This window comes from Scyliorhinus torazame, chromosome 5 (genome assembly GCF_047496885.1).
Source record: "Scyliorhinus torazame isolate Kashiwa2021f chromosome 5, sScyTor2.1, whole genome shotgun sequence".
NCBI lineage: Eukaryota > Metazoa > Chordata > Chondrichthyes > Carcharhiniformes > Scyliorhinidae > Scyliorhinus > Scyliorhinus torazame.
In genome coordinates, this window is record NC_092711.1 from 298,708,145 (window position 1) to 298,715,844 (window position 7,700).

Sequence of the window (7,700 nt, forward strand, 5' to 3'; positions counted from 1 at the left end):
CCGATGAAGAGCCGGTGAGGCCTCGTTAAGTAGACCAATTAACGCTGCATTTCATTGCTGGCCTCGCTGAGCCAAGCGTCGGGACGTTCGAGGCAATTCCCACTCGTTACCACACTTCGAAATGTTTCCGAAGAATTGCACCCAATATCTTTCCTTCATTATGGGAATCAAAACTGCTCCTCTTGAACTCTGTGGTTTCAATGTTGTTGTATCTTTTCATCTATCGCTTTGTACTTGATTGTTTACATTCAATTTTACTTTTACAAGCCTCTTGATTGACAGCTGAAGGCTATCTCAAAGGAGGGTGGGCTGTGTTTCTTTTTATAGAACTTCAAAGTCCATTTGTTGTGAAGTGCTTCCTCTACCGAGCAGGTGTCCTGTGTGATCACATTTTTTCCATAGTGAATCTTTTTCTTCTCTGAAGTGCTTTCCTAGAAAGAGTAGATGCTCCGTTTGACACCAATTGTTTTTGGATTGGATCTTTTCCGATCTCTAACGCCTGAATATCATGCCTGCACTCAAGGTATTATTTCACCATGGAAGCAGCTGGCACCACTCAGACATTAACGTGTTCCTCAATGAAAACCTTCTCGCAGCCAATGTTGAATTCTGTGGATAGATATGATGACCCCCAATTGGGGGGGGAGGGGGGGGAATTGGAGGCCTTTTAAGCCCCTGGGAGGTCAGTGCTCTGCCTGAAGGGAAGGCCCTGAAAGTGGGGTCCTTGGCGACCCCAAAGCAGAATGTAGCTCACCTGGGACAGGGCCTGATGGCAGTAATTGCGGGGTGTATTTCCAATGAGAAGCTGGGGGGGATCTTTGCCAGCGAGAATGGGGGCACTTGCTGTAAAAGTAAAGTCACCATAGTCCCAGATTACCATAGGCTGCTTTCCCCTTTTAAGGGGGTGAGCTGACTGGTGGTGATTTAAGCTGTTCAAGAAAAAAAAGCCTCCAGTTATGGTTTTTTCATGCAGAGAATAAATCCTGCAGACTCAAGTATACCTGTTGGAATTACTGCTGGATTTAAGCTGAGCACATCTTGCGAGAGGCAAGCTTGAGAAGGCTGGGCCTTCGTGAATAACCTCACCCGGTACGGGAATTGAACACGGGCTGTCGGTCTCACTCTGCATCACAAACCAGCTGTCCAGTCAACTGAGCTAACCCGGGCCCCAGCACTTGCTGTAAGGTTATTTTGGCATCTCTACTTCCTTAAAAATGGTGCCCCGGACCCGGAGGATATTGCCTTGTCAGCAGTCCCACGCATCATATTTTCAGCATGAACCACCCTTGGCTCTAAATAATTTTTTTTAGTGTGGGTGGTTTGCGATCTGAATTGTGGGAGCTGCATTGTGTTCCCTGGTGGAAACCACACTTTGAAATTGTTCGGGGGAATTACACCCTGTTTCGCGGAATGATTCCAGCTGTCCTTTAAATAACAAGATCGTTAAGCAACAGCAAAAACAATTTCAATTGTGCAGAGTTTTAATTTAAAAAAGCAGCCTGTGGTAGCACTATGATCACATAAAATGCTGAAACTCAGTTCTTAGTCTGTTAAAATATCACCAAAGCGACAAGAGTAAGGGCGGATTTTCCATCCTCCCCCCACGCCCCCTGCGATGTGGATTACGGTGGCAGAGGTGACCCTCCATTGGGTGGTGACGAGATCTGTGGCCCTGCCGCTATCAATGGGGCTTCCCGTTGTTCGTACCTTCCCTCCACCGCTGGGGAATCCGCTCAGGTGGATCAGCGTCAGCGAGCCGGGAAAATCCCGCCAGCTGGAAAGGCTGGAAAATTTCCACCTCAGTTCCTGTACAGGTACAGCCAAGATTAACTGGTTATAGTCATGATTAGTTGCTTTTATTCTTTTTAACTTATTTTTGCATAATGGATATGAAAGACTTGGCTTCATTGTTTAATAATTCCATACAAAGTTAATAAATCGAACTACGGAGAGCGAAAAGGGGAAGACTGGGTTAAAGGGCCTCATTGCTCAACTCAGTAAGTGCCCGTAAAATCTAAAGATACTCCTTGTGCACCTATGACTGTGTGGCTAAATTCCCCTCCAACTCGATTCTCAAATTTGCTGATGGCACCACCGTAGTGGGTCAGATTTCAAACAATGACGAGGCAGGGATGAGATAGAGAATCTGGTGAACTGGTGCGACGACAATAATCTCTCCCTCAATGTCAATAAAAGGAAGGAGATTGTCATTGACTTCAGGAAGCTTGGAGGAGAACATGCCCTGTCTACATCAAAGGGAACGAATAGAAAGGGTCGAGATCTTCAAGTTTTTAGGTGTCCACATTGCCCCCATGCCGACAATATAGTTAAGAAAGCCCATCAACGATTCTACTCTCTCAGAAGAGTTAAAGAAATTTGGCATGTCAGCTATGACTCTCACCAACTTTTACAGATGCACCATTGAAAGCATTCTTTCTGGTTGTATCACAGCTTGGTATGGTTCCTGCTCTGCCCAAGACCGCAGGAAACTACAAAAGGTCGTGAATGTAGCCCAATCCATCACGCAAACCAGCCTCCCATCCATTGACTCTATATGCAATTCCCGCTGCCTCAGAAAGGCAACCAGCATAACTAAGGACCCCACGCACCCCGGACATACTCTCTTCCACCTTCTCCCGTCAGGAAAAAGATACAAAAGTTTGAGGTCACGTCCCAACCGACTCAAGAACAGCTTCTTCCCTGCTGCCATCAGACTTTTGAATGGACCTACCTCGTATTAAGTTGATCTTTTCTCTACATCCCAGTTATGACTGCAACATTACATTCTGTAGTCTCTCCTCCCTTCCCTATTTACAGTATGCGTTGTCTGTATAGCATGCACGAAACAAGACTTTTCACTGTATGCTAATACATGTGACAATAAAAAATCAAATCAAATCAAAGATCAACTCCAGAAGACTTTGATAGCCATTTGAAACATTAAGGTAGCACAGTGGTTAGCACTGCTGCTTCACAGCACCAGGGACCTGGCTTCGATTCCTGGCTTGGGTCACTGTGCAGAGTCTGCACATTCTCCCAGTGTCTGCGGGGGTTTCCTCCGGGTGCTCCGGTCTCCACCCACAAATCCCGAAAGACGTGCAGGTTAGGTAATTTGGACATTCTGAATTCTCCCTCCTTGTACCCGAACAGGCGCCGGAATGTGGCGACGTGGGGATTTTCACAGTAACTTCATTGCGGTGTTAATGTAAGTCTACCTGTGACAGTAAAGATTATTATTATTATTCAATGAAAGATTACAGAAATTTATTCTAATTAAACAAAGTTATATTGCTTTGCGTTCTGCCCTCACAGAGGGCGTTTTTGCGCAACGGCAGCAGACCCAGCTGTCAAAAAAAAAGCCAACCGGGTGTTTGAATGCCGCGAGCATGCCCGCACTCCTGCACTTCCGGGTGGTCACGCCACACATGTGGGACGGTCCAGCGACTTAAGTCGGGGATCCTGCACAAAGCTACGGGCCATTAGCTCTATCCGGCACTCACTCACAGAACTTACATGGGCCCATCAGAGTTCATGATGGATGCACAGGCATTTTCTCCAGCTGTCCTACACTGGCACAGGAGAAAGCTCATGCCCTCTGTTCGAATAAGGGTGAGGAAAAAGTGAAGTCCGGCCTCGAGCATCTTCCATCCTGAGAACCAGAGGTGTATTTAAATTTGCACCCAAAAGGTAGTCAGTTCTCGATCCAGTCAGGTGTATTACCTGAGTACATATTCATCCTGTCAATAGTAATTTACAGTTGAAAGACATTGGGCAGAAAACATCTTATTCATGCAGCTTCTATTGCGTCACCACGAATGGCGTTTCAAAGGAACAAAAAGCCAGGGTCAGACACTCAGCCTTTCAAGCTTATCCCACCATTCAGAGAGATCACAGCTGATCTGTTCTTTAATTCCAAGACACTCCCCCCCCCCCCCCCCCCCCCCGCCTACCCACAACACTGGCGGTTTTCCTGGGAGCAGCGTTCACTGCCTCGCGGGGCGTCTGCCCCTCTCATGGGAGGTTGATCCAGCCAAGAGAGCTGTCAACCAATTCGATTGTCCGACGGCTATGTCGTCCCAGCAGCACCACTGAGCATAGTGGTCACTTCTGGCACTACAAGCAGTCCATGAGCTGTGGAGTGCAGACTGACAAGTTGGTCCAGGGTCAGGGCCTAGGCAAGCAGCTTTGAGGGTATGTGTGTGTGTGTGTGTGTGTGTGTGGGGAGGGGGGGGGGGGGGGGGGAGAGTGGCAGTGTTCATGAGAGCCGGGGGATGTCAACGAGGGGCCTGAGAGCCGAAAAGAAGGCTCTCCCTCTTGTCCAACACCAACCCACGCAGATAAAGCTGACAAGCTCACCACGTGGCTTTGACCTACCTCTCCCCCCCCACCCCCTCCATTGGTTAAATATGGGGCACAATTCGCCCAAAAAGGGAACAAAGTCCCCGAGCGAGTGTGACTCACGTTCAATAAGGGGCCTGAACAGGAGCAGCCCATTGTAGCGAGAGGTGACCCTCCGAAAAACAATCCCTGACCTCCTCTCCCTCCTCCCACCCCCCCCCACCCCCCCCCCCCCCCCCACACACACACACAGCCCAAACACACTTTGGGAGGATCCCAAGCCCTCCCACACCCATGCCGGGCAACCCAGCCCGATAAGAGCGCACGCAAAAAATGCCAGCTTGGAACCGCCAACCTGGTAGTGTCAGCTGGCAGTACCATCTGGGCATTGCCAGGCTATCATCCAAATGGCACTGCCAGGGTACCCATGTGGCATAAGCAGTGCCAGGGCACCAGTCTGCCCAAAGGGCATGCAGCTGGGGGTCTCTGATTCCCCGGGAAACCCCCATGAGTGCCGTTCTGTCTGGTCCCCATTTGGGGAAGGGTTCTGAACAGTGCTTACCCGTGGCCTCCTGAGGTAAAGGGGTTAAATTCCAAAGCCTCAGGTCCTCGAGAACCTGCACATTGCAGTGAGGCTTACTGCCTCGCTCTAATATGCAGATTTGCCAAAACGTGATCCCGCCCATTGAAGGCAGGATTCACATTGCAACGTCTCCCGAGGTTGTGTTGGATCTCGCAAGGCGTTGTGAGCCGGGTAGATCCCGGGAGTGGAGTCTCTCGGCTTCCTTCGGTCACGCTGCGCCGCGGCGAGCTGCTTTTCTGGCGCAGCGCGGCCGATGGATCGCGCCCATTGGCACCAGCAAGATGAGGCTCTTGAACGGCCGTTAATTTGTTCATTGCCTCCTCTGCCCCCATAAAATTTCAGACAGATAGGGGGCTCGTGGGTCGGCAGCCTGCAGGAATTTAAGTGCCTTTCCAACCTTCAAAATGCTGGTTGGGAAGCAATAAAATCCAGCCTTTTCCACAGCAATCAAAAATGCCCTAAAGAACAGCTGAATCTCAGGACACGACCTATTTTCAGAAGTTTTAATGTATGCGTGTTTACTGAACTGCTCAAGGTCAGTGAATTAAATTAAACCTATCTGGCATCCATCATCCAAATGGGAAATGCTGGAAATACTTACCAGGTCTGGCAGATTCTGTGGAGACAGAAACGGAACACTGGCATTTTTACTTTTACAAAAAATACTTTCATTTCGAGCAACACAAAAAAGGAAAGTTGGGCATTGTCTGCCTCTGACAATATTACTTAAGGTCTCTCGCTCTCTTCGTGAGGCAGATTCTCTTTTCCTGCATTATTTTGCACTGCTTCTCACACTCGCCTATTCCATCACGATTCCCCACTGGGACGCGATTTGCCGGAAAGATTTCTCGGTGTTGTCACGAGATTGAACTGCCGCGAGCTTCCTGGCGCTCGGCTAAGCGAGGGCGGCAACGCTTATCAACATTAGTTGGTCCACTTAACGAGGCCTCACGGACTTCTTGCCACAAATGAAGGCTCGCCAGCTAATCGGCAGCACCACGCTCGCCAGGCCCCCACTGACAAGAACGAGCAGCACTTAAGCATCACTTGTTCAGCCAACAATGGTGCCCAGGAGACCGGCCCCAAGATTCGGGGATGCAGACTTGCGGAGGCTCCTGGACGTGGTGGAGGCCAGGAGGGATGTCCTGTTCCCCTGAGGGTCCAGGGGGTTTAGCCATAAGGCAGCCAATGATGCCTGGAATGAGATTGTGGCAGCTGTGAGCGCCGGTAGTGTGACCAGGAGTATAAATAATAATCTTTATTAGTGTCACAAGTAGGCTTACATTAACACTGCAATGAAGTTACTGTGAAAAGCCCCCAAGTCATGACAAATATGAAGACTGACAGCTTTCGTTGCTCAGGCCGGTGGCCAAAAAAGGGGCAGGGAGCAGGTGCCTCTTTGATGGACGCTCAGGGCTCATGGGTGGCCCAACAGTGGCCACTGCTCCTGTTGGCACTCCATTGCCCACACGCTCTCGGCAGTGGGTCCTCCTGCCTAGATGGGGTGGAAACTGCCCCTTGAACCACTGAACGGCTCGCTGTGGGGTGACTGCAGAATGAGGGCCGGGTTTCCCCAACATCTACACCAGAGGGAGACCCTGACGCAATGTAAAATTCTACCTCGAGCGAACTTTGCCAATATGAGCCAATGCCTTTAAGAGAGGAGGTTAGCCGAATAAACAGACAAAGTAAAAGGGAAGGCAAGCCTGCAGGGAGAATTTCTGTTCCATGTACTCTCATTTTATTAAACATTAAATATCTCACCTGCCTGGAGACCCACTCAGTCACATCTACTTACCACAGGGTCAGACCGGTGACATTCCGTCAAGAAGAATGGCACAGCTTTATAATTCAAAAGCAATTGGATCTCGGATTATTGAAAATAAAGGAATCCGCTCCTGAGAACCCATCCACAGCCTGAGCCCGAGACTTATCTTCACCCTCTCCACCCCCAGCCCCATTACAACGTTCCAAGCCTCATTCTGACTTTCCGTCCAGTCACGTCATCATTTCTCTCACTCTGCCTCTTTTTCCCTCTCCGGACCGACAGAATGTTAGTTGTTTGGATGAAAGCTACACAATCACTTTAACAACAGATGCTGCGAGTTCGGTCTGTCGATGCTCAGTGCATTGCTAACCACCAGAGGGCACTGCAACATAACCTAATGGAAAATCTGTCCCATTCATGTGAAAGTCCAACTGCTGCCAACTTTACAATGGCAACCCAGCGTTAGCCATCATTTTATGGAGAGGAGGAACCAGTCAAAAATGAAAGGGAATGGAAAGTCCAGGGTGAGTACTCTGTCTTCAATGAACTTGCCCCATAATAGCGAAGTAAGATGCTATTATGCCCCAAATTTTATCGCTTGCTTCGAGAGCACTTAGATCATAGAATTTACAGTGCAGAAGGAGGCCATTCAGCCCATCGAGTCTGCACCGGCTCTTGGAAAGAGCACCCTACCCAAGGTCAACACCTCCACCCTATCCCCATAACCCAGTAACCCCACCCAACACTAAGGGCGATTTTGGACACTAAGAGCAATTTATCATGGCCAATCCACCTAACCTGCACATCTTTAGACTGTGGGAGGAAACCGGAGCACCCGGAGGAAACCCATGCACACACGGGGAGGATGTGCAGACTCCGCACAGACAGTGACCCAAGCCGGAATCGAACCTGGGACCCTGGAGCTGTGAAGCAATTGTGCTAACCACTATGCTACCGTGCTGCCCACATCTACCCACCTTTGGGTCTCTTTGTTGATGTGACTGTTGTTGG

The 7,700-nt window shown here is 49.5% G+C and overlaps 1 long non-coding RNA gene across 1 annotated transcript; it reads right to left on the reverse strand.

Annotated features, from left to right (window-relative positions):
- Nucleotides 1–1,457: 1,457 nt before the first annotated feature.
- On the reverse strand, nucleotides 1,458–6,851 carry LOC140422804 (uncharacterized). The gene is made up of 2 exons (XR_011947616.1): nucleotides 6,720–6,851; nucleotides 1,458–1,806 (listed from the first exon to the last, which is right to left on the reverse strand). It is a non-coding gene; the product is annotated as an uncharacterized lncRNA (long non-coding RNA).
- Nucleotides 6,852–7,700: the final 849 nt, after the last annotated feature.